Source organism: Myotis daubentonii, chromosome 1 (assembly GCF_963259705.1).
Source record: "Myotis daubentonii chromosome 1, mMyoDau2.1, whole genome shotgun sequence".
Taxonomy (NCBI): Eukaryota; Metazoa; Chordata; class Mammalia; order Chiroptera; family Vespertilionidae; genus Myotis; species Myotis daubentonii.
Genome location: NC_081840.1, coordinates 127,395,675 through 127,405,451, shown reverse-complemented (window position 1 = coordinate 127,405,451; position 9,777 = coordinate 127,395,675). Strand labels below are relative to the sequence as shown.

Here is a 9,777-nt window from a genome sequence, read left to right as displayed (position 1 = left end):
AGTCATTACAAGACTAATGACGTGGCAATCGGCTCCTAAAATATCCGCTGCTGGTATTGGTGGAGAGAAATGGTGTGCCTGCATGTAAGGCGGGTATGGGAAATGAATGCAACATGGTTATAGTAATCAGTCATTAGCAAACATTGTAGTTCGTTATTAATAATTATGTATAACAGGATATTGTAAAAATTAAGCAACAACATTTTTATTAAAATGTTTCTTACATACCGTTACATTGGCTGGGCCACGAAAATATTCATTGTGGGCTGCATGCAGCCCACGGGCCATGAGTTTGACATGCTTGTACTACAGTGTCTCAGATACTGAAGGCAGTGGTACATGTTTAATGACTGACGAAAAGAGGCACCAGCTGACATGATAGAGCAATATCCAGTTCACCATCACTCACAAAGGTTTAAGCCTTTGTAAAGTAGGTTATGTCTTTTTTATTAAATCATCTGGTTTGAAGGTAAAATAGAGCCCATATAGGTGTTTATATTTATTTCAGGTAATCTGAGACAACGGAATTTATTTCATGCAAATAATTTCAGGAACTGTTTGCTAGTTGCACATATAGAGATGACTGAATTAGGCATTTTATTAAAACATTTAATATTTGATCACACTTTCTAATACTGCCTCCTATTTCTCTCTTTCAATTTCATTTATTCCAATAATTTTTCTAATCTGTCCTTTTAATCAGCATACTGAAGCTTTTTCTTTGCTCCTTTATTATATTAATTTTAAAGTAAAGTTTAATGTAATTGTATGTGAGGGCTAAGCATAAAGGAAGTGGTTCCTGAGATTACAGAGTAGTCTCTCTCACATCCACGGTGCCGAAAAGTGTTTTCTGTATTTGAAAACTATCTAAAGGGTTGTTTGACTTCTCCATCCCATGCATGCCGCTTGCTGGGTTTCTCACAAAAATATCCCTGTCATTAGTGATAATGTACAGATCAAGCACAAGTGGTCCTCTGCTTTGAGAAGCATAGCCCTGTCTATCATATTGGTTCATGCTGGCCTTGGGCTTGATTCAAAGGTATTGAAGTTGTAAATGTCTAACAGTTGACTAGAAATTTTATTCTTGCAACGTCTCAAGTATTTAAAATCACTGAACTTTAGGAAATGGATGTGGACACTTTGCATGGCATTCTCAAAAAGACAAAGCAATTTATTTCATGCAGGACTTTCCCCAGAAGATGTCCTCATACTCTTTCTTGGAGAAGGTGGAGTTACTGCCTGTTTGGGGACAGCACCAAGAATAAAGCCCCTCCCTTTTGCTGACAGAGATATAGGCCATAGTTATAAGTAATGAGCATGAGAGAAACATCATATTTTTTATGTACAAAACCCTCTACAGGTGAGGTGTTCAGGGCTAAGTATACTGGCTTAGGAAACTGCCTGGTATATAGAATGAGTCTCAAGTATGCTTTTCTAAAATGCTTTTACTCATGTATGTCTTTGAATATAGAATGAATATTCTTAGGGATGAAAGTCTTTAACCTGGGTTCATGCTGGGGCCGCAGATTATACATAAAGCCAACACTGAGAAGGTTAAACCGCTGTGGAGATTACTAGTATGAGCTGCCTTCCTGGATTCAAACCTAGATCTACCACTCACCAATTTCATGATCTTGGGCAAATCACTTGAACTTGTGCGTTTTCAGATGAACACATCTAAAAAATGGTGGTAATAATATTACCGGTATCATAGGGTTGCTATGAGGACTAATTAAGCTACCTCTAAAACACTGAAATGTTTGTGGAATAAAACGCATCACCTGGAAACTTCATGATGATCCAGACATGGTCTGAATACTGAAGAAAAAGTAATTAATGCCATTTTCTCTGTGTGTCTTTAGCAAATTGTTTTAGAATCTCTGTTTTTATATTGCAGGCCCTGCAGAAGTTGAAGGGTGTTTGTATGTGATTATCCGTCGGTCCTCGTCTTGTGAGGCATGCATGTCCGCTCTTCTTGCCCACTTCCTAATGGGGTTACCATGGCAATGGGCATTTATCCTGGGGTAATGATTTTTCCTTGTCGTATGAAAATGTGCATGGGTATTTAGAACTTTCTCTAATTCTATACAAGAGAATGCATAATAGCATTTTCTTAAGGACATCAGAAAATACAAAATGGATATTTTAGCACAATATTATAAGTATTAATATCCCAACATGTAAATATTATAAAGAGCATACATCTTTGTCGGTGCTAACTTTCACAGTGGTTATAATAATTTATGATTGAGGAATAGACTTTTTACCTACATCTGACTGTGCTGCTGAGAGAGCTGCTGGACCTCACTCCAGAGTCTGCACAAAGGATCACAGAGACATCAGCAGTGATCACCTGCTACTGTTTGTCTCTAGAAGAGCGGTTCTCAACCTGTGGGTCGCGATCCCTTTGGGGGTCGCCTAAGACCATCAGAAAACACATATATAATTACATATTGTTTTTGTGATTAATAACTATGCTTTAATTATGTTCAATTTGTAACAATGAAATTGGGGGTCACCACAACATGAGGAACTGTATTAAAGGGTCGCAGCATTAGGAAGGTTGAGAACCACTGCTCTAGACTAATGTGATTAGAGAAATCTACTACCTTTTCCTTGCACTATCAGTTCCTATTTCCAATGGCTGAGGGTCAGGAGAGGTAAATGAATATAAATTGCTTAGTAAAATTGTAGTGCTAATAAGTAGGTGAGAAGTTAGTTATTGCTTCTCATGGTTAAGACTCTGGAGCTATACACTGCCTGGACTCAGGTCCCAGGTCAGTGACTTTCCTGTGTGTGATCTTTGGCAAGTTACCTAATCTCTCTGTGCCTCAATGTCTTCATTTGCAAAATGAACAGAATGATTGTCTCTACCTCATAGGGTTGTTGTGAGGATTAAATTATGTAATATATGCAAAGGCTTAAAATAGGGTTTGGCACATGGTAAGCACTATAACAGTGATGGCGAACCTTTTGAGCTTGCTGTGTCAGCATTTTGAAACACCCTAACTTAACTCTGGTGCTGTGTCACATATAGAAATTTTTTGATATTTGCAACCATAGTAAAACAAAGATTTATATTTTTGATATTTATTTTATATATTTAAATGCCATTTAACAAAGAAAAATCAACCAAAAAATGAGTTCGCATGTCACCTCTGACACGCGTGTCATAGGTTCGCCATCACTGCACTATAACATGCTTCTTCCGTTACTACTGCTGCTATTCTTAGTATTACTGTCACTTTCAGGATGGTCTTCCCCTTCCTAGTCTGTTGTCTTATTTTACATGCCATGCCCCGGTAGAAGGCCTGAGATCATTGGGTTCCAATCCACAGATCCATGGCCATCTTTTTAAAAAGGCAGGTTCCTGGAGCCTAACCCCATTAGGTCTTGTAGACCACCCATAAATGCAGAGATATATTAGACAACCAAGTGCTTGCAGTGCAGGTGGTTCATGGCCACAGTTTGTAAAGTGTTCCGTAGAACTTGTATGTGTGCACGAAGATTCGTGCACTGGGTGTGGGTCCCTCAGCCCGACCTGCACCCTCTGCAATCTAGAAGCTCTCTGGGGAGCCCTCTCCAATCCGGGAGTTTGCGTCTGTCATTGCAATCATATGAGTGAATTGTCTGAGACCCCCAACCCAGTTTGGTTTGTTGCTCACAGAATGATAGAGGCATTGTTTTTCTTTGCTTCATTGGTGGAGATTTCCAGGAAGTTTTAGGATATCTTCCCTTTAATTTTTCCTAGATGCTCTGATTTTACTTATGTCTCTCACCTTTGCTTTCCCTCCATCCCCCACCACAACAGTAATTTGCTCCAGGCTCACTTTGCTGTAGTGTCTAAGACAGTGGTTCTCAGCCTTCTTGCCCTTTAAATACAGTTCCTCATGTTGTGACCCAACCATAAAATTATTTTTGTTGCTACTTCATAACTGTAATGTTGCTACTGTTATGAATCGTAATGTAAATATCTGATATGGAGGATGGTCTTAGGCGACCCCTGTGAAAGGGTCGTTCAACCGCCAAAGGGGTTGTGACCCACAGGTTGAGAACCGCTGGTTTAGGAGATTGGTCTGCCACCAGAACTATGATTCCCAGCATTCCTGGTGCTCCCCACACTCTGGGCTTCTGCTTCTGGTCCTGGGGCTAACACCAGAACTACTATTCCCAGAATTCCTGGTGATCCCCACACTCTAGGTTTTCCCTTCCTGCTCTGTCTCTGTCCCATGGCACCCCACTCTGCCAGGCATCCCACCCTGCCATGTCCCTCCAAGCTGCTGGTTCTCCCACTCTGCTCTCCGCTCAGTGTCTGTGCATGCAAATTAACCCTCCATCTTTGTTGGGTTAATTTGCATATTCACTCCTGATTGGCTGGTGAGCATAGCGAAGGGACAGTCAATTTACATGTTTCTCTTTTATTATATAGGCTGTTTTTCTGGTTTGATGCATCACTGCCATTTGAAAGACTATGTAACGTGTGTGCTCTAAAAGAGCAGAGGTTATTGTAATTTCATAATAATGATGATGAGTGAGATACTACCATAAATGTTTGAAGCACTGCCTGCTTAGTTTTGTTGTAGGTGCTGTCTCTCCAGCTGTTGTGATGCCTTCAATGCTCTGTTTGTAGGAAGGAGGTTATGGTGTTGAAAAAAGTGTCCCAACCTTACTAATTGCTGCTGGCAGCTTCGATGACATTCTGGCATCACTGGCTTCAACACGTGCTTAGGCATGGCCTTTTCCACAGGCAAACTGGTCAGTTCACAGTGTGCTGTTCTCTGAGCTCTAGTGACAGATTGTGATGACATACATAAGCATGGCATATTTGCTTGATAATTCATTAAGGGTTATTTTTCAAAAGGAAACTTGTGCAAACATGAAGCGACACACTGTGGGCCCAGGAGAGCTGGCCTGGAGCTGCTGAGGGAGCAGGTCATCAAGCCCTACTGCTCTCCTCAGGGTCACTCCCACCCTCGGTCCCCCCTTAGAGCAGCAGTTCTCAACCTGTGGATCCCGACCCCTTTGGGGGTTGAACGACCCTTTCACGGGGTCGCCTAAGACCATCAGAAAACACATATATAATTACATATTGTTTTTGTGATTAATCACTATGCTTTAATTATGTTCAATTTGTAACAATGAAATAGGGGGTCACCACAACATGAGGAACTGTATTAAAGGGTGGCGGCATTAGGAAGGTTGAGAACCACTGCCTTAGAGTCACCCTAATCTGGCCTCACACTGACAAGGGTCCCTGCAATTCCCTGAGTCCCCACAGGTCCATGAGCTCCTGTGAACATGAAGGGGAGGACAGCATCCCTGTTTCTCACGTCTTCTCTCACAGCCACAGGCTGTCCTAGAACCTTTTAGGTCCGATGGCCACCATCCTTATTCCCAGCTGACTCTTCACCCTGGTGCGTCTTTAGCCCCGGCCCTGCTGGCCAGCCAGTGGATGATGTCCCTGGAGACCCCCCCCCTCCCCCACCCACATGCAAAGGCCGGTGAACAGGGCTGGAGTCCTCCAGCTCCTGCCACATTCCTGTCCGGTCCACCCCATTCAGCTTGGAGTTTCCCCACCAAACATTCGGGCCTCCAGGGTCCTGTGCGGATTCTCTGACCCACGGCTTCTAGGTCCAGGGAACAGCCGTCCTCTGTCTTCAGCCACAAATCAAAGCTGGTGTCTCCACGCTGTTTACTAGTATAGAGGCTCCACAGCTCTTCAGGGACGTTCCGATGAGTGTGGGCGACACCCGCGGAGACAGTGTCCTGGTGGAGGCGGCTCTCCTCCTCAGGGAGCACCTTCCTATGGGGGACCCCTGAGGGGATCAGCACGTCTCCCAGGGACAGAAGGCTCTGTGAGACCCCTTCCTGCCATCCATCTGGACCTGCCTGCCAAGCCCTGCACCTCCCGGGATGTTCTGCGGCCACGCCCTCCCCCCCCTGGAGGCTCTGAGGACCCGCCCCAGCCCCGCCCTGCGCAGTGGGTCTCTGGCCAGGAGGTCTTGGCTCTCACCCCAGCCCCGTCAGGTGCCTTCGGAGCTCCCTGCTGAGGTGGCCTGTTCACCTGCGCACCCAGCTCAGGACTAAAGCAGCGAGGAAGAGGCCGCCCCTGCCCTGCCGGGGACAGCGGGTCGGGGATGGTCCTGGGATGCCCACAGGGCTGGCTCCTTCCACCCCGCCTGGCACTCACGATGGGGTGGAGACCCCACAGCTCCCGCTGAGGACTCGGTCCTCGGAGAAGCCTGCAGGAGGGTCCGCAGGAAACGGAAGCCTCACTGTCCTGATTCAAACTGGGTCTGAGATGTGGAGCAGCTGCAGGGTAGGTCCCTGGTCCTCCAAGGGCACCTGGCAGCCAGGAGCTGGCTTTGAACTTCAGGCCCCAGGGCCTTAGTGCGGCCGCAGTACTGAAAGTCTCCGCCAGGTGCTTCCCATCGCATTCCCAAGTTCATGGCTATTGCTGGCTGACAGCACTCAAGGACCACATCACAGTGACTAGATTCCCCTGTGGAAATGGGGCCCATGGATCTGCGGGGAGAGGGGCGAAGGGCAGCTGCAGCCAGAGGTGTAGCACCGCCAGGAGCAGCAAGGGCCCAGCAGCACCAGCCCTTGTAGTGTTGGCCACAAAAAACCCCACCCGGAACCCCCATCGCGCCCTAGGCCCTCCCTTTTCAATTCCTGTGGAGGGCAGGGGCCGCTCCAGGGGCGCCCACTGCTGTTCAGGGGCCTCGGGTTCCCGGCCCGCACCTGGGCTCCTCAGAAGCAGGGGCGGCAGTTGCGGAGCCCCCCTCGCTGACCATGTCTAGTGTTATTAAAAAATATAAGACAAAATTAGCCCTGGCTGGCGTGGCTGGGATGGTTGGAGCATTGTCCTATGTACCAAAAGGTATCTATCAACCTATCTGTCTATCTACCTACCTATCATCTATCTATCATCTATCTCTCTTCCCCCTCTCTAAAATCAATGTGTATCCTGGGACCAGGACTAAAGTGTATCTAAATAAATACAATAAAAAAAATAAGCCGTAGTTGGTTTTGCTCAGTGGATAGAGCATCAGCCTAAGGACTGAAGGGTCCTGGGCTCAAGCCCAGTCAAGGGTACATGCCCCGGGTTGAGGGCTCAATCCCCAGTAGGGGGCGTGCAGGAGGCAGCCCATCAGTGATTCTCTCTCATCATGATGCTTCTAACTCTCCCTCTTCCTTCCTCCCAGAAATCAATAAAAATGTATTAAAAAGAAAAGACAGAATTCAAACATAATGCAATACACATAAGTTTGGAGAAGTATAAATGGAGATAAAGTATTTAAACTTCCTTGTATTATCATTATCCATGAACAAAGAGGAAAAAGTAGCAATGTATAAAACAAACCAACAACAAAAATATTATAACCAAGGTCAGTTTATCTGAGAAACACAAGGTTGGTTTAACAAGAGCAAATAATGTAATTCACATGGACACATTTTTAAAGATTGATTTTAGAGAGAGAATGGGAGAGAGAGAGAAAGCGGGAAAAATAAACCACAACATTGATTAGTTGTTCCACTTATTTATTGGTTGAGTCTTGCATGTGCCCTGACCAAGGATCAAACGCACAACCTGTGGGAAACTGTTTATTGCCTTCACTATCTGATAAGCATAGACAGAGAACTCCCCGAAAACCCCCAAAGGCTGGGTGCCTTTGAAGCCCTAGCAAAGGTCGGAGCTAGGCGCCACCTCTGTTAGTCCAGACAGTGGTAGCTGAAACTACTCCCCCACTTATTATTATGTAAATCCTTGCTGATGGGCTAGTCTGCCTGTTAATGGGGGGTTGCCTGCCTAAGGGCTACTCCAGATCAATAAAAGATTGGAGCAGCCTGAGCATGGGTGGAAGTCCCTCTCCTGGAGTTGGATTTGCCCGCCTGGTCCTCCAATATTGCAAAATTATCTCGTGTTTTTTCTCTCATTTGTTGTGCGGCTCCTCTTTCAGGTACCAAACCCTACTCCACGCGGGACTTGGAAGGAAACACTCAACACAACCTTCTGACCAACTGAGCTATCTGGCCAGGGCCCACATTAACAAACTTAGAAAACAATTAATAGATGCAAAATAAGCATCCAGTAAAATTCACCATTCATTCATGGCAAGACTCAGGGAACTTCACATAATTGTAGCAGACAGACTCAGAAGAGGATGACCTCATCATATCTGCCTTTTGGTGTCTCACCCTTTACAATTCTTTTCCCTTGAGTGTGGGCAGGATCTGCGATTGGCCCCTAGCCATTAGAATGTGCAACTGTAAAGGGATTTTGCAAATGTAATGAATTCGGTTAATTTTGAATTACTCAAAAGGTGGATTATTCTAGTGAGGCTGATTCACTCAGATGAAAACCCTTAAAAGAAGACTGAGGACACCAACCCCAGCCCGGCCAACCGCTCCCCGAGGCCTGAGAGACACAATGGGGCGACCACCCCCAGGCAGCGGGCAGCGTGGGGGCCAGGCGCTGGGGCCCCGCCAGGTGAGTGAGGACATTGCTGGGGAGAAAGCACAGAAGGAAGAAATCAGACCAGGACGCGAGTGGGCGTCGCATGGGGCACCCGCGGGGTGTCACCGCAGAGGCCTCCAGCCCAGGAGGGCCCGCGGAGCCCAGGAAGCGCCAACTGGCCTCAGAGGAAAACCTCCTTCCACCCCCTCGCGAGGCCTGGCCCCGCCCCGAGGACCTTGATCCAGATCCCCTCTTTCTCCCGGACACAGGCGCCCACAACCAGGCACCCACCCCCAACACCGCGCCCTTTCCAGAGGTGGGGGCTGGGGAGGGGCAACACCCCGAGGCAGAAGGCCGGTTCTTGGGGCGCGGTGGGCAGACCCCAAGGGGGCGCGTCGGCGGTGACCCCAGGAGAGTGGACCCACAAAGGAAGCGCGGGGGCGACATCGGAGGGTGGACGTGGGGGTCAGGAATGGACCTGGATGGGCCCCTGGTAAACAAGCGGGGTTCGCACCCCACAGACACACAGAGCGGCCCCGCCACGCCCACCACACCCACCGCAAACCTCGCAGTGGCCCCGCCAGGCCCAGCAGGACCCTCCCCGACTGGAAGGGGAGGCGCAGGCCCAGGTCCTCAAGACACCACTGCATCTTCGCTGAGCCACTCAGAGCCCAGAGGGGCTCCCTAACGTGCTTCCAGGGGGCGGCGGCTGGGGTCCCGGCACCCCAAGGCACCCTCTGGGATTGGCACCCTAAGGCACCTTCTGGGATCAGTACCCCAAGGCACCCTCCGGGATCGGCACCCCAAGACACCCTCTCGGATCGCTGAGAAGCCTTTCATATGGAGGGCGCATCCTCCCCACTCACCGGAACAACCCTCCACTGGCGAAGGCTGGAGAGTTCCGAGGAGCCCGCAGGGCCAGGAAGCTCCATGGGGACCAAGGCAGCACAGGGACACCCCAGCGCCCCGACATGGCCGTCAGGAGGGAGCGCCCGGGCTGCCTGGGCTCCTCCTCTGGCCTCGCCGGGCCTCATCCACAGTGAACTAAAGAGCCGCCTGCTGCGGGGGCAGCGCCGGGAGGACGCAGGACAGAACCCACCACATCCACGGAGGGCAGAGGGGGAACCCGCAGAACCCAGGGCCGCAGCTGGTGTCGCTGACTGGCCCCATGGGATCACTCACGTCCCGGCCCCCCTCACGTGAGGGGGGGGGGGCGCGCCTCCCCTGTCTGGCCAGAGCCCCCTAGACGCCTCCAGGGCACCGGTAAGCGGGGACCCCAGAGGCTCATGGGGAACAGGAACCCGCACCACCCCCTA

At 48.7% G+C, this 9,777-nt stretch overlaps 1 pseudogene; it reads right to left on the bottom strand.

Annotated features, from left to right (window-relative positions):
• Positions 1–5,220: 5,220 nt before the first annotated feature.
• LOC132234261 (UDP-GalNAc:beta-1,3-N-acetylgalactosaminyltransferase 2-like) lies at positions 5,221–9,434 on the bottom strand (annotated as a pseudogene).
• Positions 9,435–9,777: the final 343 nt, after the last annotated feature.